Here is a 24,710-nt window from a genome sequence, read left to right on the forward strand (position 1 = left end):
GAGTATTTGTTAAATGAAGGGCCAAATATTTGCATGAGAATATTCTACAAATCTGTTCATGACTGGATCAGTTTTTTTGTTACAAAGCAATGCTGATTTATTCCTCAATGCTTCTTAGCCCATGAGGAAGGATGTTGCTATAGTGATTGGAATCAGGACCAGGAGGATCTTATTGACTATGAGATCCCTGACTGTGTTGTTGACCTGTGCCAATAAGGGAGCCCTGGCTCACATATATAAACAGGAGATTCAGAAGGTTTCCTCATTGTAGGGACTGGCTCTGAGCTGGCTGGTACTGCACACATGTAAATAAAGGATGACTTGGTGACAGAATGATGTCTGTGCAGTTATTTCATCTTTGTTCTCCTTTGAAATATGCTATGGGATCTTTCCCATCCATTGGAAAGGGCAGTCAGTAACTTGGTTTTTCTTGTCAACTGAAAATGATCCATCCAACAGTGCTACATTCCTTCAATATTGTCCACAATCTGCCAAGATTATGTGTTTAAGTCTCGGACTGGGTCTTGAAAAAAGCAACTTTTCTATCTTAGAGGTAACAGTGATCAGATATTCTAACAGCCAGATATTCATAGCAGCACAGACAGGTTGTGTCGGGACTGTGTCAACAGAAGGGCAACTCTGAAGGAATTCCTCAGGATATTGAAAATTCCCTGCTTCTGGAACCTTCCACGAAAGCCCTTCATATTAGGAATTCAGAATTCATAAGGTTACAACTCGTGTTACCTTACTTGCTCCCCAGGAAAAATGATAGAATTGAAGATCTACTCTGACTCTAGGATAACTATTAAACTGAACAATCAACATCAGGAACACTCCAATTATACCATTTCACACTCGCTTTTAAGAGGTTTGCTGGACACAAACTTCAGAATAAGGCACTTAGTCATGTCAAAGGGAGTGCAGCTTGAATGATGATTGTCTCTGCTGCTGGATGACAGGATTGCTGGACAAGTTTGTGGAAGAGAGCCCTGTTCAGGAATCTCCTGAGAAGATGGGTATTTTTAAATCCAATCCATTTCTGATGCATGATTGGAATCCCTGAGTGTTTGTGTCTTACAGTTTGCAATAGGATTTGTGACATTGCTGATTAATTCTCACTATTTTTATTTTGGTTGCACATGGAAACTGAACACACAGAAAATTCCAGTAAGAACAAGTTAAGCGTATTGAATATTGAATTCCCACTTGCATCGAATATTCAAATACTTCAACTTCAAATTTATCAATCTAAGAAAGCTTGTAGCCTTACATGTGACACATTTGCTGCAGGATATGTGGGAAAGTACTCGACCACAGAGTGGGGTGGGGGGTGGGGGGCAGCATTGGTTCAGAAGAATTGGAGATATCTATTCTTATTGTCAATGGATTGGTGTAAATAAGGTGATAACATTTGTTCACTTGTGGAATGTGTGGCAGTACTTCCTTTTCACGTCAGGGGTTAGAGGCACACATATTTCACAGTTGGATGTCGGATAACTATATTTCTGGTTATATCGAAGACTCTTAACAACACTCATACTCAACAGGAAAAGAACTTGTAATTTGTTAAGCTGAGTGAAATGTACATGTAATAGAACAATCCTGATACATTTACCTGTACATTTACATAGCAGATTTGAATTTATGAAGCTCAGCTCCCTCATCTTGACTGTTCTGGAATGCAAGTGTCTCATTGCCCTTACAGGCTAGGAAATAGGAGGGTTCAATCTGAGACAGTAAGGAAGTTGGAAGATGTTCCTGTGCGAGTGAGAAAGAGAAAGTATTCTTCTGTAAATTACATTCTCTGACTGAAGGGTTCAAGGGACAGAGACAGAGAGAGAGACACACAGAGACAGATAGAGACTCAGAGACAGAGAGATGAGTGATGGGGAGATAAAGAGGGGACGGAGAATGAAAATTTGGCATGGGGTCAGTCAAGAGAGGCAGAGGAGACTGAGGTGTGTGTGGAGAGGAAGTGAAGAAGGTGGGGTGTGGTGAAATGCATGGGTGGTTGAAGGGATAGTGAGGCAGTGGAAGTCTAAGAAATGATGAGGTACGAGGGGTGGCAGTAAAGATTGGAGGTGAGAAGGGATCAGGGAATGGAAGAGACTGAAAGGAAGAGACAAGCAGCCTGAGGGGACAGAAGGAACTATGGGTCACAGGCACAAAATCTGAAATACACAGCCTGATGGAAATATTGAACTGACTGCCTGCCTTCTGAGAGTGGATTCTTGGCATACTCTTCCTTTGCTGTCACACCTTTGTTTAAGCACAGATATTTGAGGATCAGTCTTGGTTTTAATATTTTTTAAACATTCACATGATTATCGTTGCAAATACTGAGCTGTGTTGATATTTATTAAGAGCAGCTGACAATAATTCAAGAACTGTTTTCAATCCAAGAAAATGGTTTCATACCAATGCTCTCGATGCTTTTAGAAAAGAGCGGACAGTGCTGGGGTTGATGTGCCTGATTTTCCCTTTCATCTCCATTGGATTTAGCTCCTTCCCACTCCCTCCCCTCCCCCTCAAATTTGGTGGCCTTCATTACCCTTAATGGGTTTTGTAAATGACTTAATCAATTGGTAAATACGGGCAATATACAGATGGTGGTGAACAATTAGGAAATAGTATAGGGTCTTCTGGCAAGGGATAGTGTCCCTAATTCTAGATCAAAAGATCCAGGTTCAAGTATCACCTGCCCCAAATGTGTGTTTGAACAGGTTACTTATAAATACATAAAAATATCAAAGGGAAAAGCCTTTCAGTTCACATTATGTGTTCTAAAACTTATGTATAGACAAAGAACTGGCTTCAGTATTTAAAAATAAAGTACATGTTTCAGAGGGTCTCTTGTGGTGTGATGGTAATGTATAGTTTGCATGGTGGCTCAGTGATTAGCACTGCTGCCTCTCAGCACCCATGTCTATATGGATTTCCTCCCAAATACAAAGATGTGCAGAGACAGTTTGTTTTGCTGCTTTAAAGAGTGAGACTGCACAAATTGCTAAACTGGTGGCCCATCAGCGAAATCCCAAGAAAAGGCATGGTGGACAAACATTGGGAAGTTCCCAAGTGCAATTAATGTGTGTTTCGCCAGCCACCCAAGTTGGTAAGTCGCCCTCAACCTTTATTAGCTGTTTGGGAAATTAATCCTTCTAGGGAAAAAAAATAATGTGTAAACTTTGCTGAAGCTGAATTTTGAACAGTTTCAAAATGCCAAGTTCACTTTATGCTCTTTTACAGCAGGTTTCAGGTTAATGCCTCTAATCTGGGGTTGTGATGGTGGCTATAAACACCGAGAAACTGATTTGAGGCAGAGCATCCATTGTGTGTTGTAGATCATTCACACAGTATTTTACATTCATAAGTTGCATTTGGGAATTTGTGTCAAGACCATAATTTAACACTTATTCAGTGTTGTGTGTCTGCTTTTGTTCTGAACTTTGGTAATCTGAACAAGGTTCCCCATAATAGACGGGCTAGCAAGGTTAGATCTCATGGAATAAAGGGAGAGCTAGCCATTTGGATACAGAACTGGCTCAAAGGTAGAAGACAGCAGGTGGTGGTGGAGGGTTGTTTTTTCGACTGGAGGCCTGTAACCAGTGGAGTGCCACAAGGATCAGTACTGGGTCCACTATTTTCCATCATTTATATAAATGATTTGAATGTAAGCATAAGAGGTATAATTAGTTTGCAGATGACACCAAAATTGGAGGTGTATTGGACAGTGAAGAAGGTTACCTCAGATTACAACAGGATCTTGATCAGATGGGTCAATGGGCTGAGGAGTGGCAGATAGAGCTTAATTTAGATAAACGTGAGGTGTTGCATTTTGGGAAAGCAAATCTTAGCAGGACTTAGACGCTTAATGGTAAGGTCCTAGTGAGTGTTGCTGAACAAAGAAACCTTGGAGTGCAGGTTCATAGCTCCTTGAAAGTGGAGTCGCAGGTAGATAGGATAGTGAAGAAGGCATTTGGTATGCTTTCCTTTATTGGACAGAGTACTGAGTACAGGAGTTGGGACGTCATGTTTCAGCTGTACAGGACATTGGTTAGGCCACTGTTGGATTACTGCATGCAATTCTGATCTCCTTCCTATTGGAAAAATGTTGTGAAACTTGAAAGGCTTCAGAAAAGATTTACAAGGATGTTGCCAGGGTTGGAGGATTTGTGTTATAGGGAGAGGTTGAATAGGCTGGGGCTGTTTTCCCTGGAGCATCCGAAGCTAAAGGGTGACCTTCTCAAGATTTATAAAATCATGAGGAACGTGGATAGGGTAAATAGACAAAGTATTTTGCCTGGGGTGGGGGGAGTCCAGAACTAGAGGGCATAGGATTAGGGTAAGAGGGGAATGATATAAAAGAGACCTAAGTGGCAACTTTTTCATGGAGAGTAGTACGTGTATGGAATGAGCTGCCAGAGGAATTGGTGGAGCCTAGTATAACTGCAACATTCAAAAGGCATCTGGATGGGTATATGAATAGGAAGGGTTTGGAGGGATATGGGCCAGGTGCTGGCAGGTGGGGCTAGATGGGTTGGGATATCTGGTCGGCATGGACCAGAAGGGTCTGTTTCCATGCTGTACATCTCTATGACTCTATGTACAGATTAGGTAAATTGGCCAAGCTAAAGTGCCCAGAGTATCCAGGGATGTGAAGGTTAGGTAGATTAGCAATGGGAAATGCAGGGGTTGGTCCTGGGAGGGATACTCCTTGGAGGGTCAGTGTGGACTCAATGGGCCAAATGGCCTGCTTCCACACTGTACGGATTGTGTGGATTTTATGATAACTACCTCTGAGCCAGCAGACCCAGGTTCCGGTCCCACCTGCTCCAAGTGTGTAATAACATGTCTGAACAGCCTAGTTATAAAACATCAAATATTGGTGTCAGTGTCTTTACAGTTAGGTGGACACTGCAGGAATTTGAGTGCATCATTTCCCCATCCAACTTAATCTTAATTTACTTCCCATAACCTTTCCTATCCTTCCATCACTTTGTTATTGCTACAATGCCCATTGGAGGTGGGTACTCATTAAATGGTCTTTTAAATAGTAACCTTGATGATTGGTTGGACAATTTATTTGGAAAATAAAGAGCGGACTTGTTTTCTTCCCCCGACCCTTCCCTTTTGATTATTGTTGCATTTTTCCTGAGTGGACAGTTCTTGTCCTTTTGTTTCCATTCACAGGAGGTGGATGTCACTGGCTAGGCCAGCATTTACAGCCAATCCCTAATTGCAGGGAGAGCAGCTGACAGTCAACCACCTTGCTGTGGGTCTGGAGTCACATGTACACCAGTCCCCTACAGTACATTAGTGAATCAAGTGGGTTTCAACACTAATTGGTTTTATACTCTTCGTTCAAATTCCACCATCTGCTACAGCAGAACTTGAACTTAGATCCCTGGAACATTACCTGGTTCTCTGGATGAATAGTCCAACAATAACATAAGTAGGCCATCATCTCCCCTTAACACAAATGTAATAGGTGATCTGGTGATGATTTTTAAAAAGTGGTTTCTTATTTTGTGGTGGTGTTGAGTCCATGGAAAATCTTAATGCTTATGGCAGATTTCACTCCTTGTGTAAGTCATTTAAAAAACTTGTTTGTTTTCTTTTGATTGCACATCAGCCCCATCTGCAGGTCGGAGGACCTCCTCATAGGCTAGCTGCAAGGATTGGCACCAATACCCTTCTCTGCCTCACTGAACTGGTCCTCACCCTTAATAACTATTCCTTTAACTCCTCCTATTTCCTCCAAGTCCAGAGGGTGTCCATGGGCACCTGGATGGACCCCAGATACACCTACATCCTTGTTGGTTATGTCGAACAGTCCCTCTTCAGTACCGACTGTGCCCTAAATCACCTGCCATTACATCGATGACTGCATTGGTGCAGCGTCTTGCATCTGGCTGAACTGGAGCAGTTCATCAACTTTGCCCACAACTTCCACATCGCCCTCAAATTCACTTGGTCCACATCGGACACCTCCGTCCTCTTTTTTGAACTCTCCATTTCCATTTCCGGCAACAGTCACCATACAGACGTTTAATACAAACCCACAGACTCTCACAACTACCTAGACTACACCTCCTCCCACCAATATCCTGCAAGAACTCCATCCCCTTCTCCCAACTCCTCTGCCTCTGCTCGGACAAGGAGATATTCACTTCCAAACATCCCTGATGTCCACCTATTACAAACAATGTGCTAGTCCCCTCCTCTGTCATTCAGACAGCCCTCCACCACACCACCTCCATTCCCTGTTCCACTGCTCTGGACCTAACCCCCTCCAAATGCAATAAAGACAGAGACCCCCTTGTCCTCATCTCCCACCCCACCAGTCTCCACATCTGACACATCATCTTTTAACATTTCTGCCAACTCCAACTAGATTCCATTACTAAGAACATTTTCCCCTCCCTGGTCCCTCTCTGCCTTCCACAAGGACCATTCCCTTCAACAGTCCTTGGTTTGCACCATTCTCCCCACCAACCCCCCCTGAACCCCCAGGTACCTTCCCCTGCAACCGGAAAAGATGCAAAACCTGCCAGTACACCAACACCTCACCTCCATCCAGGGCCCCAAACATTTCTTCCAGGTGAGACACAGGTTCACCTGCCTCTCTCCCAACCTCGTTTACAGCATCAGGTGCTCCTCCTGTGGTCTTCTCTACACCAGGGAGACCAAACGTAAACTAAGGGAATGTTTTGCCAAGCATCTCAGCTATGCCTGCAGGGACCGACTGGACCTCCCAGTCACCGCCCATTTAAATTCCCCTTCCCACTCCCTTTCAGACATGACCATCCTTGGCCTCCTCCATTGCCACAATGAACCAAATGACAAATTGGAGGAACAACACCTCATCTTCTGCCCTGGAGGACTCAACATTAAGTTCTCCAATTTCAAATAACCTCTCTTCCCCCAACTCCCTTCCCAACCCCTCCCCCTCCCTTCCACTCCTCTCAGCTGCCAATCAGATTAATTCCTCCCATCGACCAGCCAGGCCATACCCTTTGCTTGGCTAATGTAAGGACTGCAGATGCTGGGGATCAGAATCAAAAAGTGTAGTGCTGGAAAAGCACAGCAGATCAGGCAGCATCCAAAGAGCAGGAGAGTTGACATTTCATGCATAAGCCCTTCATCAGGAATGGGCTTATGCCCGAAACGTTGACTCTCCTGCTCTTTGGATATTGCCTGATCTGCTGTGCTTTTCCAACACCACACTTTTTGACTCTGTCTTCACCTATCCCCAACTTCACCACCCTGCTCCCCCCTGCCATCCCATTTATCTGCAGCCCCCCTTACACCCACCTCAGTCCTGAAGGTTTACACCCAAACCATTGACTTCCATCTACTGATGCTGCCTGGCTTGTTGTGTTTTTCCAACCTCCTGCTTGTCTACATCAGGCTTGGCTAAAGTAGCCGTTAACTGGTTCATGAGCAGGCTGTGAAGGTGTTTCTAGTTCTTGACTGCTTGCATCTTTTTTACAACTATGCCCATACCTGTGAAGAGAGAGAACTCAGTGTCCACCAAGACCCTTGAAGACTTTAGAGACCAGTGGGTATGATTAAGGGGCTGAAGTGCCTGATCTCCTCAAGCAACAGCATTTTTATTTAGTTCCCTTCTTATTTCCCCAACTCCGTCTTCATTTTGACAATTATTGCACTACCCCTGAGAGAGTAGTGCTTGTTACTTCATCGTTCAAGAAATCAAAATGGGTGATTTTGTGTTATGTTCTAAAAACAGTAATGTCTTCCTGGGAACGTGGGGGATATTTGACCTGTTTCTGGTAGTTAAAACTTCCTTTTTGGAATCTAAACCAGGAATTAAAATTGATGTGTTTAATGAAACATTAAATATTATGCAGAATATAACATAAACAAAGATAAAGAAGGATGGGATAAAGAGAAAAATAAAGAAATAACGAAACAAAGAAAAAGTAAAACATTCTATTTTCTATCTACATTAAATAAAATCTTTAAGTGAAAGCAGTTACATGTTTCTAAAAGTAATACCTGGCATTACGAGGTTGCTTGGCAATAATTAATATGCACATTACACTATTGGTTTGTTTATGCTTGAACACACCACAAGTTTAGTGGGTAACCATGTCCTCCATTTTTTTTTACAAAATCATTGAATTGTCACAGCTCAAGAAGAGGCCATTCAGCCCATTGTGTCACTTCACCACGGACAGTGTACATGGTGTCACTCCCCTGCCTTCCCCTGCAAAACCCCAACAGATAATCAATTTCCCCTTCAATATTTTAATTGAACTGGCCTCTGCCACACTTTCAGGTAGATCATTTCAAATCTGGAAATAAAAAGCACTGGCAGAAAAAAATATTGCGTTCACTCATGCCTCCCTTGCTTCTTTTGCCAATTTCCTTACATCTGTGTCCTCTTGCTCTCGATCCTTCCAACAATGGGAACATTGTGTTAAAACAAAGCTTCTTGACAAAACATCAATGTAGCTAAGTTTATGGAACTTTGAGGTATTTCCTCAATTCCATATTTTACAAGTGTAGAAGGTTGAAGCTGCTGTTCAGTTCATTCCACAATATTGGTGACGGCCATTAATTTCACTATTTTTCTTGTCATAAATTCCACATTGATGTTATCACACCCCTTGATTGTATCAAGACATTCACTGTTAAAACTTGTTATCAGGTTTTCCATGATATTATGTCAAAATCCCACCTTGATATGTTCTTTTTGCCAAGAAACCAATTACAATGTTCTTTTCAATTAAAAAAAATCGATATGATCTACAAGTTTTCCATGAATAAGTAGTATATAGCAGTGCTAAAGCTGGCACATCCACAGGAAAATAACTTGTGGTCCCTAAATAGATAAGTACATACACGTAAGTATAAACATTTTACTTGGAGAGAAATAAAAACAACAGACCAATAGAAATAGACATAGCTGTCCATGCATTTAATTGAGCAATCTCAGATTTATGATGCTAGGGTTGGGACACAGTAATATATTGCCAGTGCAGTCAATTGTTGAGCAATTAGATTGGACCAAAACAATCACTGACCAACTCCACAAGGTCAGAAATTAGTAGTAAATTACTTCACTAAACGTTTGTATAAAAAAATGGATTTCTAATCTATTTTGACTTGGCACACTATTAAATAAATTAGATCATTTAATTAAGCTTGGAAAAAAATCTTTGAACTTAGAATACCAATGTCTTATTTGGGGTTTTGGGTATATTTGCTAAAGAGATTTCTGTCTTTCTTTCAGTTGGCAAAAGCTTATTAGTCTGCTTATTTTAAGTATTTGGTTTTAAACAAGACAAACAATGCATGGGACAAGAGTTTAAATACATAAATAATCTGGAGTAGCTAAATCGTGCTGCTGTCCTCGAGTGAATTTAACATCTTAACAGGAAGATAGCCAGTTTGCTTTAAATCTGCACTCTCTCATTAACAACAAAGCTTTCACTGAGGTTGTAAATAGAAGGAACCAGCTTGGCTACCTGTAATTGAACACTGAAACTGTTCATTTTAACACTGTCATCCATGCAATTAATGATACAATGGAATCTCATAAAAAAAACTATTAAATGTTAGATAACACATACCTTTTGCTAATATGTACTAGATCGCTCAGATTTCACACTGTGTGAATGTTTCATTTCTTAGATCCATTACTGAGGCAGTTTAATTACAACATTCTCGGAAACAAATGTTCTGAATATTCATTCACAATTTGAGGAGTTCCATGTCCTTTGGCTATCCCACTTGATTTTAGGATGTTGCAAGATGCTTAACAGCACCACAGATGCAACTCCTGAAACAAAGGGCAGTTCGAAATACCTTTACTCACTTGCCTGGATCTGTCCCTATCTGTGAGAACTATGAATGCAAAAAAAATACTTCCTCTTTACCCTTTTGTCTCCAAACCTACAGTATTTGTCAACAAAATAACCTGTCATAAAAGACACAGGAAATATAAATCCTAAGCAAATCAAACGCCTTTTAGTCAGCAGTAATACAGTGAATATTATTTCACAGTTGCTACAAATAGAGAGCATTTTCAATAACTGAGGCTTGTATTTACAGCTACAGTTGAGTTTACAAAAACACAATAATCCTTTCATAAACAAAGATACCACACGGTTAACTCATTTTCATCACAATTGCAAGCTATGCTTTTCAGCATCTCAGCAGAACAGCATGCTTAGATTCTAAAATACCATACAGCTGCACCCCAATAAAAATATTTCTGTGTACTTACAGAACTAAATGGCAAAGAGCATCAGTTTCCTTTCCACTTTTCTGTAACGGCAAATAGAGGTGCAGGCTCACAGCAAGTCACTGCCTCAACTACACTGATCAACCAGGCATAACAGGCCCTTATGGGTTGTCTATGCAGCTGGGAGATAATGGAACCATTTTCTCAGCTGGGACCAGACACTTAACTGCTATACACTGTGTGCTGTGTGTCTGTTCACTGGCACTAATCAGGAAGTACAGTGCTTCTCAACCGCATTTCCCGAAGCACCTACACAATTAGCACATGAATCACATGGACACGCAGCGAGGTCTTCAGCTGTTCTTAACTAGATTCCCAAACTGAGATTAGGATTTGAAAATGTTAATTATAGTTTGTAATTGTAGTTTGTAGAATCTCATTGTCAGAAGCGTTATGTTCAAGCACAAGTCTGCTTTATTCTGACATCAACATCAATCTTACTATCGGTGCATGTTCCTGTTGTTATACACATGTCCAAGTATAAATGTTTCAATAGCTATTCCATGAATTTACTTTACCTACTTCACAGTATTTACTAAATATAAACAAAATCATCATAAGAAAAAACACAAATCTAAGGACGAAAAAGCATTTAAATCTAACATAAAACTTTACAATAAACCTGCCACATATTAATTTTGTCAAATATACCTTTATGTGGGCAGTGGGGTTGAATATATATTTTAATTGGTTAATATTAAAAATAGTCATGTTAAATTTGTGGGTTTTAAATATTTATTTTTGGTATATGAACACAGAACAGATTCTTTGACCCCTTTAATAGTGACATTTAGCCAACTCGCCACATGTGTGTTGCAGAAAGCATTATTCATGTGAATATGCACTTAATTAAATGTCACTAAACTTTCAAAAGGTTGAAGATGTTATTTGCCACAGTGCATTAAATGGGTTTGTACTGTAGTCCTGCTTCAAACCAACGTGGTTATTGGCACGCACGACAGTGTAATTTATTTTACTATACTGGCAGTTTGATTACACTGGTTTTTCCTGCAATAAAACAATTTCCTGCTAGAGCAAAGATGATGTTGACAAAGTGCACTCATCTCATTTTGTGATAACTAATGTACCAGCACATCGGAGGAAGAGGATTCTGAAAGCAAACACCGACAGTGTCTTTTACCAACAGGTTATGTGTCAATGTTAATAAAAAGCAGTTCCCTCTGCCAAATCTCAAAGCTATTACAGCTTTTCTCTACATAGTATTTTTTTCTCTTCTTAAAAAAAAGAGCTTATAATTATATTTCTACAATTGTCAATGGCCCACAACCTGATTCACAGCATTTTTTTCTGAAGTGCAGCTAAGGTTCATCAATCTAAATACTAAGCAGTGATCTCCCCCTGGTGTGTGAATTGCTTACATTGCTACACTTCTTTAAACCTTCTCAAAGGTTGTCAGATCAATGCCCTTACTCTCTTTAAACAGCGATTGTTCAAATTTACTCTATTTCAAGCAAGCCACAAGTGTTAATAAGCACAAAACACTGTGGATGCTGGAAATCAGAAACAAACAGAGTGAATGCTGGAGGAGCTCAGGAGGTCTGGCAGGATCTGTTGAGAGAGAAACCGAGTTAACATCTGTTTCTTTATCCACAGATGCGGTCAGACCTGCTGAGTATCTTTCGCAAAATTATTCGACGAGTGGTTAGAAACAAAACAACAAATGCCTTCATCCACAAACAATGCAACAACAAAAGCACACAATCAATGGCTCTGATTGTAATAGGTCACTAATGCTTTGTTTAATTTGAAAATCTTTTCTATTATGAGAACAAGGCTACGTTAAATGTGTAAACTGTGGTATAGTATTTGGGGTGAATTTGGATCTGGATCTTGATTTGGCAACTGATGAGTTTTTCTGTGTCTGAAGTTTATGGTTAACTTGTAAATATTTCTTAACCATAGCGATTTCTTTTAAAAACAGTTTTGAAGGCTGGATGTCAAGTGAATTTACTTTAGAACTTCTGTGACCCAGCTTAGGAAGTAATTGGCCTGAAATATTAATAGTTAATTCTGGATTTTTTTTAAACTGAAGGGCAAGATCCAAAACTAAAAGACTTTTAATGTCACTGTTTAGACTGGGTAGGGGTTTAGTCCCGGGAAGACTTTGGAACAAGATGGCTGCATATAGCAGAGCTCCTTAGAAGGAAATTATTGATTTAGTGAGGTAAATTACTTTGATGTGAAAAGTCAGTGTTTATCCCGGATCTGAAGTGTGAGAATAAAATCCCAGGAGTGGTTACTGAATTTAGAATGTTGACTCTCAAGGTCCGTGGTCGCTCCAGGAAGGAGTTTAAAAGTTTATCACATGACTTAAATCTACCATGTTGTTCGACAGAGTTTTCTAGTGTAAGTGTAATATGAGTGCTGTTTTTGGTAACTGTACCAGCAGTGGGATTTTGGGTATTTCGTGACTGGAACCAGGACCAGGACCTCTATGACTGAGGTTCTTGATTGGGGTTGTTAACCTGGACTAATCAGGGAGCCCTGGCTGACATATAAATAGGAGATTCAGAAGGTCTCCTCAGTCTCGGGCTGGCTGCTCAGAACCTATGTACTGTACACATGTAAATAAAGGGTAATTTGGTGATGGGATATTGACCTCTGTGCAGTTATTTCAGGGTACACTACAAAAGTTGTTTTGTTCCTTTCTAAAGTTATGGACTAGTGTTTCGCAATGAATGGACAGGTACTTTACCTGTGTGTTTGAAACCTTTGAACTTATCTTCCAAGTTGATAATTTGGATTATTTGATTTTTTCTTCATAACTTGTATATGAAACTTTCATTTAACTGTGAAAGCAAAATCTGCAGCCCATTTGCTTATGTTTCAGCCAGAGACCACTTCATTAAAGCCAAAATAAATAAATTTATAATCTGTTAAACCAGGTTCCTGTTGGCATCTGACTTGTCTGATAATAACATCAGCTGGGATCATATTATAGAAAAGAAAAATGTACTTTTCTAAATTATTTCTTGACACATCTCTGCCCTATTCCTCTCTGTACTTCAGTTTATTCAGAAGAAGTTCATGATTCAATACTGCCGTTTTGTTTTAAGCACAAGGGTAACAATTCTAATCTATCCAAAATGTAAAGGCAAATGTGGCAGGGAGGAAAATAAGTTATTTGCAAAATATTTTTTAATTCGCTTTGGCATACTGAAAATTTGAAGGATGTGTTCTAACTGGGAAATTTCTTAGCAGGGTTCAGTGGAGTTATGAAGGAATGAGAAATACTTCTCACTTGTATTTATAAAAAATCATTAACTTCAATTCAGGTTCAAACAAAAAAAGTTTACATTACATTCCTTGAACAAAGAATCAGTGAACAATCATATTTTCACTTAGTTTAGCATAGACTGAGAATGAATATAACTATATACCATAGACATATAGGAAAAAAACTTAACATATGTGTAACTCTGTAAACATATGTATAAAAAACATGCACTTGCATATTAGAATAAACCATAATTCTAGTAGATAACATGATGGGTGTGATCCTCCTTTCCGACTTGCTCTTCCCTTGAACAACAGTTTTTTTTAAACTTATGTTGAAGCTCAAGTTATTTTAACCCCAATGGGAGATCCAGTACATTCCTTGTTCCTTCAGCCTCTGTGACTTTGTCTTTCATGATTACAAACTCCCCTGTATAGCCTTTGCAGATTATAAAATACATTGCAGAAACTTCAAAATACTAAATACGAAAAGATTTTGTGCTCGATCATCTGAAACACAATACCCTCTCGTACGAGGGAGGGCAAGATCAGAACAAGTGCATAACTGTGCACGTAATCACATCCAAATCTGATCTGTATGATTACGAGGCGAGAGAGAAAAGTTTGCTCTGAATCGTGACACTGCATCTTCTACAGAGAAGGCCATCAATAAGGCAACAACTGGCTTTCACGTACAAAGCAATTGCTGGTAATTCTATCCTTCAGTTCTTCATGGGGACCTCAAATATGTTTTTTGCAATCATTAAGATATTTGCTCTGTGATTTTCTGGAGTGAGTTACAGCAATAATTATTAATGGAAGCTGTCTTCTACAAAACTGACCTTTTCAAATCATCTTGAGCAAATCTGTCTCACAGACCTCTTCTTTGCAAAAAACCTGAGCCCTCTACTGGCTAAATCTGATTATTTTCTTTTCTACAGGGCACACAGATCTCCTTTTTATCAAAGTACAACAAGCAGTCAGAGTTCACAAAGTTGCAGGAATAGATATTTTGGATTTTTGAGTAAACTTCAATCATAACTTCTAAAAGCATCAGTGGAAATGATTGGAATTCTGAATAGTTAAAACCAGAAAGGATCCTTGAACTCATTCGAGAAGACTGAATAAAATCACTTCATTTCGTTTTTCTACAATAACAGAGATGATAATTAATTAATCAGTATTTTCAAGCAACATGCTATATATTTAAGCACCAATGGCATCTACCAATTCCAATCAGTGCCCAGAAAGATATTTCTAAGATTTTATGAAATAATGAGCACTAGATTGAGAAAAAGTACATACATATCAAATATTCACCAATGGTTTGCGCTAACTGAACTAGAGTTACACTTTGGATGAAATCAGCTTTCCAAGCACACATTCTGTGGAACCTTATATATGTCTAAGCGACATGGGCTATGACGAGATTTATGGCACAATTGGACAAGTTTAACGAGGCCGATATCAATGTCGGGAGCATTTCACTCCAACTTTATGTTTTTGATGAGCAGCAGGATGAGTTTTCCATGAGGCTTGGGTAAGTTGTCAATGAAGGGCAATTATTCTTTGTCAAATGTCTTGTTAATGGCTCACCTCAGTTCATTACTATTCAGCTTTTTATCTTACCAAATGCATCAAATAAGACATATTTTGAAAAAACAAGGTTTGGAAATCAGCGCAGGTAGCTGGCAAACTCGGATCACCACTTAATTCAAAGTATTTCCACCTTCTGTAAGACTAAGCAGCATCTCAGCGTACGATCCATAAGCATCAGCCGGATGCACCTCTCATGCATGGACAATGGCTTCTTTTGCCAAACCCTCATAACCACCATGGAGCCATTCCAATGTCTTTACATGTTATTTAGGTCGCACTGACCTGAATTGCAGGGTGCACGAGCAACTAGCTGAAAAGCTGCAACTGGGACATTGCACACGTGGAATGGCATGCAACTTAAGGGCTGAACTGGACTGCATCTCAGGCCTGTTCACTTGCCTTCTTCATGCTTGCATGCTTAGCAGCACAGATATTTGCTCATGGCATCTCTACCTTGCCTTACCTACATTGCCTTGCCACATCAGTGCAGTGGCACTTCAGCCAGAGCGAAGGTCTAGCAGTGCTGCTGTATTGATGTGACCTTTGGTGCAGACACACTTGCAGGACACTTTTCATGCCTCAGTAGGGATCATTCTGGGATGGGGAGGGGGCGAATACTTTAATGTATGGTTCCCAGGTGCATCACTTCACAGCCCAAAGCATGTGTCAGCCCAAATTGACAGCAGAATCACATGTCACCAGCAGAGAACTGTCAGGCATCGTCTCAGCCATGTCAAAGGGTCTCTCATCAAATTCATTCAAAGGTTTGGGGGAATATGGTCCTGTGGCCATGGGAGAGTAAGTGTTTTTGGAGCGCTGAAGGCAGCTCCTTTTTGATGTAATATGCTGGGATGGCATCTTCAACAATTTGCTGGACATGTTGAAGTGAAGCTGATGAATGATGGAGGCATGCCCTCATTATCTGGGTCCTACATGTCTCATTATATGGAGAAGTGTACTTCTTCAATAATTACTGACCATGCCCTAATAGCACGCTCATGTCTGTTTCTAGCCCCAACTTACCATCCACTGAACAACTCATCACTCAGTAGACAGGTGTCAAAAGATCAACATGCCTGGTGTCTTCATCATATTTAAAAGGGCACTGAGTAACTCAGATGAACTCTGGCATTGCGAAACCACATTGCTTGGGAATGTACATACCATGCGAAAATGTTGGAGAAGGGGGTGACAGCACCATGATTCTCTGACAGAGATCTCAAGGTCTTGGCAGGTAACGTGTTGGTGAGAAAGGATATCCTCTTAATGGAAAACCTGCAGAGACACTACACCACCAGATCTGATAGCCTGGCCCAAGGTTGCAAACCAATTCAGTTGGTCTGAGTGGTATGAAGGAATGGCCAACAGTCCCATCAGAAAAGCCCAGACAATGGCAGAAAGCACTTGGAAGGTTGGAGCGGTGCTCAACATTTTCTCCTGAACCGCTATGAGAAAAGAATCCTGGCCCTTGCAGGCCAAAGTGGGAACCTTCATGCGTGAATGCTCAGAAACCCATGTCCCACTGACAGAGTAAGTACCACTCCTCATTCCACTTGCATTACTCCACTGTCAGTGCCATTAGCTGCACATCATTGGCTGTAACGTATTCTCCCCCTTCTGCCTTCCAATTACCAGTGAGATTTCTGTGAGTTCGACAAATAACAAGCTCGTTTGTCGATCTCTGAGGATGAGACGATCAAGACCAGAACCATTGACACGGCTGCCTTCTGCACCCCTGCCTCCCACACTGACCTCTCAGTGGATGTGTTAGACTTAAAGTCTGCTGAGCACTCCAATGCAGAGACAGCCCAGGATGCTGAGGGATTGACAGATATGAAGTGACTGCTCAGCTCCAGACAGGACACAGCCCTGTGGTCTTGGCAATCAGAAACTTCATCCACATGCACAGGGAAGAGCAGGGACAACCAAATGTGCTCAGAGTGCAGCCATCCAGATTCCTCCATCGACAGGTTGGTGGCTGCCATAGAGAGGAGAAAGGGGGAACTGCAGACACTGGAGATCAGAGTCGAAGAGTGTGGTGCTAGAAAAGCACAGCCGGTCAGGCAGTATCCGAGGAGCAGGAGAGTCAACGTTTGAGTGTATGCTAATGAAAAGCTTATGCGCAAAACATCGACTCTCCTGCTCCTTGGATGCTGCCTGACTGGCTGTGCATTCCCAGTGCCACACTCTTCAATGGCTGCTACAGACAACCAGACTCAAACACTGACATGGTCTGCAGGAGAGGCTCACATATCTACATTTCACTGTGCCACCAATTGCTTCTCAATACAAAAGGCATGGAAACACAGGAAATGAGAACCTGGCTCACACTCCTCACAAGGAGATAGGGTGTTGCCAGGAGTTCCCAGACGAGGAGGAGACACACAGGCCCTTCAGATATCTCCTGTCTCAGGATACTCCAGTGGTGACTGGATCATTCAACCTCCAGGGTCGAGGGTGTGTTGCTGGAAAAGCTCAGCAGGTCAGGCAGCATCCGAGGAGCAGGAGAATTGACGTTTCGGGCCAGAGTCCTTCATCAGGCCTGCTCCTCGGATGGTGCCTGATCTGCTGTGCGTTTCCAGCAACACACTCTCGACTCTGATCTCCATCATCTGCAGACCTCACTTTCTCCATCATCCAACCTCCACCCTGGCCAGTACCCACAAATTCTTGGAAGTTCCAATTGAGGAGGTTCCAGTTGCCTCTGGCATCAATTGTCCCCCTTCATAATAGCCAACTCCCAAAGAACTAGCAGCCCCAATCCCAAAGAATAGTTTCCTGATTCTCCCTTTGTAGATGTGGCTCCCCTTACGCTCCATCTCCACTTCCCTAGATAGTTTCTTGGGTGGTCCCAATGAACAGGCTATGACTCACCCCTTTAAGTGACCTAATTAGAATGAGGTCTGTGTGTCTCTTCGAGCTGATTGGCCCTAGCCCCTGGACTGGCCACCTTGTAGCCCCAAGACTGACCAGGACCACTTCATGTACCTTTGATTGAGAATACCCCAACCAGGAGCCTATTCATTGCCAATCTCCTGGATTGGTATTGGAGGCTGCTCTTGACATTCTGTGCTGGGACTCCTTGATTGATGGAGACCTCCATGGACTTCAGTGAGGAATATTCCCAAAGACTTCAAGACATGGCAGCCTGCTTGCAACATCTGCAGTGTGTTTGACATACAACCTGCTGGTACATGGTGCAGATGTGAAATTGATGTAGCATAGTGCTGTACAGGAAGATGTCTGCTTCATTGACTGAGGACTGCTAAACAGTAAGACATGCTGCCTGGTTGTTAGCCTGTACTAATTGACAGAGCAAGGCAAGGCAGACATGCTGCAAATATGGAGTCAGGTGCTTAGTCAATGATTGCAAAGTGAGCAGTCCTGAGGTTGTAGGTTGTAACCCTACATTTATTGGGTCAGCTAACTTGAGAGAAAGATCATGAGAATCGTGCCCGATTAAGAGGAAAATCTGTTTGGATGGTCACCTCGCTGTATTCTGAAGGAATGTGTGTGTTTAAATTGAGTGTTGTAGCTCAGTAAGCGATGGACTGAACTGGGGACACCACACCTCTTTCAACTCCCTGTTAAAATTAGATTCAGGTTACTCGGTATGATAATTGACCATTTGACCACAGCATAATGCTGTGTAAAGTCACTGATGTTCAGGACATCAGCATGACTCTGGAATAATGCATAAAAGGGAAATGCAGGTGGAAGGGGATGCTATTTCTCAATCCCAGATACAGTATGACTCCCAAAAGAAGCGAGCAAGACTTGGAGACCTCAAAAGTGTCACTCATAAATAAGAGTATATGTTTTTCTTTAATTCATTCATCGGATAATGACATCACCGGCCAGGCCAGCATATATTGCCCATCCCTAATTGCCCAGATGGCAATCAAGAGTCAACTACATTGCTGTGGGTCTGGAGTCACAAGTCATTCGGGTAAGGATGGCAATTTCCTTCCCTCAAGGACATAAGTGAACCAGATAAGTTTTTCTAACCATTGGCAATGAACTCATGGTCATCATTAGACTTGTAATTGGAGTTTTTTAATTGAATTTAAATTCTACCATCTGCAGTGGCTGGATTCTAACCTAGGGCCCCAGAACATTGCCTGGGTCTCTGGATGTATGGCACCCCCTAGTCACTCGCGTAAATTCACCAGTTTGGACAACATGGAAGTCTGATGGACCTTGGTATATGATAGTGGATGACCATGTGTTGAAAATGAATATTCCAGCATGGGTACCCATTTGCAGCAGTGGTGTTTTTGACAGCAGCTGTACCCTGCGAGACAGAACTATGTACAGTATTGTACGTCAAATGTGATCTGGTCCACACCATTGATGGCTAAGGTCCACGGTAGGTTTTTGTTCATGTTTCATGGACCTGTCTGTCGAAAGAGTTTCACAAGAGTCCCTGCATATTCAAATGTGTGTGGCACAAGGGCAGAAAGAATTAAGTTCCCCAAACAGTACAATATTTGGATGACCTACCGCTCTTCTCAGAAGCTTAGCCCTTCCAGTAATTGCAACTATTGCAGGATTTGGGATCAACCCCAGGAAGGCTCAGACAAGGCAGAGATTCTAGGATTGACCATTGAACCTGGGGGAGAGGGATACGGAGGTCGGGAAATGGAAGACAGTACAAGAAATGAAATGATCAGTGTATCTGGGGACTGATCATTCCTGAGGTTGATGGGATACTGCAGGGAGTTTCATAAAGCCTTGATAGCCTCCATACTCCAGCTGATCTGAAAAGGGGTGGTGTGGGAATAAACAGAAGCACACGAAGGTGCCTTCCGCTGACTTAAGTCTGATTTGCGGACTGTAGCTGCATGAGCAGCCATACCCCAACTGAGGTTTCAGCCCGGAGATTGCGGCCACGGACTCAAGCCTTAGCACAGTCCTAGTGCAGGCGGGTGGGCCCTATCAGGAGCATTTGCCTCCCATGTCATGTTGGATATGGAGAAAGCATATTCTGTGTGGGCAACATTTTCTGGCTCCTTTCTGAGCTGTGAAACATTTTGCAGTTTACATCAGAACATGCAGTGTTACCCTGATCACATCAACAAGGCTTTTGTCACTGGGGAGGGTCATTGATGACACTATGAGCAGTGTTGAGAGCCTTGTGGACCTTGCTCCTAAATGCCAAACCATTTAATGAACCAAAGTTGGCAGGAAACAATGATTATGATGGTGAGGCACACTGAAGGTATGGGACACTGAGAATAGGATTCATGCAGGCACATAGCCAGAGGGACAAAGCATCTTTGTGATAACTCAAGCTTGGTGGTAAATGGGAAAGAAAAAGAAGGTGTGGTATTTATGACTTGGAAAGAGGAATGTAGTTGGCCTTGAAGCTACCCTCGACAAGCAGGCTGGGCTGCTGGTACTCAGGCCTAAGAACTCCCCATGTCCTCCATTATCTGTTGGGACTCAATGTTCATGTGCAACATGTGTACAAAATGTATGACTACCTGGCCCCAAAGAGCATTCGCCTTGGCTGCGGTCACCAGCCCAATGCTTCCGAACAGTTTTGGAAGTGATAACAAGAACCCAGAACAACAATACATGTACTCGAAAGCTGGAATCTGGCGGGAGGGGAATAAAACAGCAATCACATTGGACAAAGAGGGGACTGAAGGGTAATAGTAGCAGCCATCAATAGTGAGGAAGGATCTGTGTCTCTACCCTTTTCTCCCTTTTCTCCCTGAGCTGACAGGAGTCCAGCATAAAGGTTATAATTGAGGCAAAACAAAGAGGAAAATATTAGAGAGGACTCTGGCAGACTCATGATATAGCGGTGAAGGCATGCTTGGTATTCAAGGAGACAAGAGAGTGCTGCCTAATGGTTACCAACAGGAGTGAATGCAATTGGTCCAGGGAGGCTCCGGGTGTGGGACATCTAGGAAGTGAGAGAACCTGGGAATGTGGGTGATAGCCAGGGATTAGGTCAGCCATGGAGTCCCATGCGAAAGGATGTTTGGTCTGTCTACAGGATAACCCAGACCCTCACATAACAGGAAGGTCAAACCCAACAAGTGGGTGGTTCATGGTGATCCACACAGATCAATTTCAATGGTCTTCTGTGTGGATTGCCTGGTCCTCGTGGATAATTTCACAAAGTGGGTGGAGGACTTGACTACAGCTGTATGGATGGTATGAATACTCATAAAGGATTTATTTTCATGGTGGGTTTTACCTAAGATAAAGGAATCGGATCGGGGAGCCATTTTATGGGACTGATGATGCAAATCACCCTAAATTTGCTGGGGATAGAGGGTAAATGGCATACGTTTCACAATTCTCAATCTTCAGAAGTAATGGAGTACATCAACAGGACCATTAACACAACAATATGAAAGGAATTCTAGTGTTAACTTCAGAAATATGGGATAAAGCATTACACTGATCTTCATGAATATACGCGAATAAAAAACTGTGGAGACAGTGTACTCTCCCCTTGAGTTAGAAACAGGTAGGATCTTTCAGACCCCCAAACAGGACCTCACACCAACATTGTTGAATCAGCTGACATGAGAGGTGAACAAATATAAATTGGCTTGTGATCTGTGGCTGCAGCTGCAGCAATTTCACCGATAGCAGCCTGTAACATTGGAATGAGACATCAGCAAAATACATTGTTGCTGATGCCAAACAAAACACAGAAGTGGGATACTGGGGATCAGCTGATGGTATGGACAGATGCAAGGGTGGGAGTGTTTGAGCCCCTGTATAGGAGCCCACACAATATTGTGGAGAAAGCCAGTTAATCCCTGCAGAACTGGGATTGCAGGTCAATGGATGCCACATGTGCATTTGGACAAAATCATGGACATGACATGACAAAAACCCAAGGCTTAAAAGGTTAGACCAGTTTCTAGCCAAACATCTAAATCAGCTACCAGATTTCATTATAATCTTTGTGAAAAACAGAATGAGGTATCCCTTCACAAAGTGGAGAAAGAGGGCACTTAATTGATCAAGCCTACACCAACCTTCCAAAGAGCATCTTACCCCGATGCTAGCCTCACCCTATCCCTGTAATCTGCATTCCCCATGGCTAATCCACCAGGCCTGCACATCCCTGGATACTATGGGCAATTTAGCATTTCCAATCCACCTAATCTGCACACCTTTGGACTAAGGGAGGAAACACTCACAGGCATGGGGTGAATGTAAAACCTCTGCACAGACAATCGCCCGAGGGTGGAATCAAACCCAGGTCCTTGGCGCTGTGAGGCAGCAGTGCTAACCACTGTTTTGCATAATGTTACAGTTGCTGATGTGAAACCACTTGACATTTACAGAATGTTACAGGCTCTTGAGCAGGCTTTCTATTTTCCTCATGAATTACTTTTAAACCTAGTGTACTTCTAATGGGCTTCAACAATCCAACTTCACTGGCAAAAATGAAGCAAGGAGAAATATGTATTGCGCCCCCATTTAAAATTAGGAAGCCATGGGGTTGGCAATGCAGAGGAATGTTTGATTTCTTCAAAAGAAACCTCAGTGTGACCATCCATTATCCATGCATGCCTCGAATATCTGACCAATATTCAGAAAATAAATTTGTGTCTACCGAGGATTTTACCAGGAAAATTCCTGCAGTGACGCCCTGGGAATGATGTGATTAACCTCCAAACACCAAGGCCACCTTTCTTTGTATTAAGTTGTGATGCTAATCAGTGAGGGGGTTTCCCACTGACTCTGACTTCAGCAGAGCCTTGGCTGGAACATGGGAAATAGAGCTCAAGTGGGATCAGATTGACATCACAATTGACTGAACATGATATCAAGGAGGCCTGGCAAAACTGGAATCAGACTTGGCTATCAACATTGGATGCTCAATGGGCTCCAGTTGATCTTAATAATATACAGATGTGGTTTCAAAGCCACAGGGCTGATTGACAGTGATAAGAAATCTTGCTATTCTTCCTCAGAATACAGGAAGCAACACTTGGGTCTCCCAGACATACAATGTCAACCTGAGTCCCGGGTATGTTCCCTGACCATTACCATTTGAGGCAGCTTGTTGTCAGTCCAGTCTGGGATGGCTTCAGAAAGAGTACAATTTGACTCAGTCATCCAAGTATTATCTCCAAAATCCTTACAAGATTTATGTGAACAGTGAAGACTAAAAATATCTTGAGCTAAATGCAGCTGACAATCAAACATGTTCTTAAAAGTATATTCCCTGGAATTGAAGAGACTTGCCACCTTGCTGATAAAAACAAAAAGAAAATTTGAGACACATTGGATGAGCTCCATGGAATCTTCCATCAAAGAACAATGGTACCAGTAAACAGCCATGTATCAAAGCCTTTGAAACAGCCTTCTTCACAATAGACCATAATGAGTATTCTCTGCAGCTTGAGGAAGCAGCTTGCAGTAATTAACATTTTAAGTGACTGCCAGACTCCCACAGCAAGATTTTGAAACACAAGAACTTTCGTATTGCTTACAAAGGACTGAAATGCATGACACATTTTCTCCCCTGTTAAAGCAAGGATTCTCCCTGATTTCCTCCAAAATTGTTATATCAGAACACACATTAAAGGCAATTATAATTGGATGTAAAGTGCCTTGAGACACTAAAGACAAAACAAATACAAGTTTTTTTAATTCAAACTGTATGACCCCCACTCCAACCCAAAGATAATTCTGTGATTAAGATGCCAGTGTTTGCTGACAACAGAAACTCTACTATCCCCTGAGTATTTCTTAAGCAACCTATGTGGACCTGTTAGAACACATCTCTTGGTAGATTGGACTTCAGCATTGACAGCCTGACAGAGGGCTAGGGAGTCTATCACTATGCTTCATAATCCCCTCTCCTTCCTGTCTAGTCACCAGTCATAATTCTGTAATTTCAGAAAGCTGGAGATATAAACCAAATATACAGGTAAAGACCCACATAGTGACATAACCCACTGATTAAGGTTTTTGTCACACGAAGACAGAATTGTTAAAATCAGTTTGTAAAACATCTGTAAAATTCTAAGAATTGCATGCAGTTTCACTAATTCAATCAATGTACATCACTGGCTCGGATTATATATATTTATCACTATTTTGCTGCCGCCAAAACACTTGGCTTCGGCTTCTGTACTTGACACTCTTCTGTAGCACTCAGTTCTTAATAAAGCTGGCGGATTGAACATTCAGCATCATTGCAACACTTCAAAACTTCAAAAACCCTTCTAGTCATTCAAGCAAGCAATGTTTATTTCAGTGTTTATTCTACTTCAATCGTCTTTCTTTTTCTTATCGAAACATACTTCATCAGTTTTGCCAGTTTCCTGATGTTCAGATCTTTCATATATCAGGACAGCACAGAATGAGGTCAATCAGCACATCAGTTGTGTGCCAGATCTTTGCAAGCACAATCCAATTAGTTGTGTTTTCAAGTTCATTTCTCATATACATGAAATATTTCTTTCCTTCAACTATTTGTCCAACTCTTCTTAAGTTACTTCCGAACTCTATTTCTGCCACTGTCAGGCCATGAATTTCAAACCATAATTTATTATCAAAATTGCTTTTCTTCAAGATATATCAAGTTCTTTTTCAGTTATCTTAAATCTGCGCA

General features: G+C 41.7%; 1 protein-coding gene across 6 annotated transcripts in view; it reads right to left on the bottom strand.

The window, feature by feature from the left end:
* Positions 1 to 24,710, bottom strand: part of LOC122559093 (contactin-4-like) — a 2,522,648-nt gene that overhangs the window by 1,478,416 nt on the left and 1,019,522 nt on the right. Inside the window, exon 1 of one of the 6 annotated variants that reach the window (XM_043708368.1) lies at positions 10,256 to 10,472. The exons of the other annotated variants lie outside the window; for them this stretch is intronic. The gene's annotated coding sequence lies outside the window, so the exon portion shown is untranslated. Of the gene's footprint in view, positions 1 to 10,255; positions 10,473 to 24,710 lie in introns of those variants that run through there. 6 annotated transcript variants of the gene reach the window in all.

This window comes from Chiloscyllium plagiosum, chromosome 18, assembly GCF_004010195.1.
Source record: "Chiloscyllium plagiosum isolate BGI_BamShark_2017 chromosome 18, ASM401019v2, whole genome shotgun sequence".
Classification (NCBI taxonomy): domain Eukaryota; kingdom Metazoa; phylum Chordata; class Chondrichthyes; order Orectolobiformes; family Hemiscylliidae; genus Chiloscyllium; species Chiloscyllium plagiosum.